The sequence below is a fragment of the Carlito syrichta genome, unplaced genomic scaffold (genome assembly GCF_000164805.1).
Source record: "Carlito syrichta isolate Samal-C Ts95f unplaced genomic scaffold, Tarsius_syrichta-2.0.1 Scaffold305151, whole genome shotgun sequence".
Lineage (NCBI taxonomy): Eukaryota > Metazoa > Chordata > Mammalia > Primates > Tarsiidae > Carlito > Carlito syrichta.
Genome location: NW_007249247.1, coordinates 41,958 through 42,259, shown reverse-complemented (window position 1 = coordinate 42,259; position 302 = coordinate 41,958).

The following is a 302-nucleotide window of genomic DNA, read 5'->3' as shown; positions in this document are numbered from 1 at the left end:
TCCTTCCTTCTGGAAGTCCAGAGAGAGCTGCTGAGGTGGGAGAAATGGCCTCTCTAAGGGCCCAAGTCTCCGCCCCCAGCTCAAGTCGGGGAAGTGACAACTCTTCCTTAACCTCGACTTCCATTTTTTTGTTTCCTGCAGATTGATTGATTTCCTCGCGTTGTTCTATTTCAGCAACTAAACAGCCCGAGATCCACCTCCTCTACTCTGAGCTCCCAAGTCACCCACCGCCCTGCAGGTCTCATTAGCGCTTCCAGCCCCCCAAGCCCAAATCCCCTCTCCTCGCTCCCTCCTTCCAACCT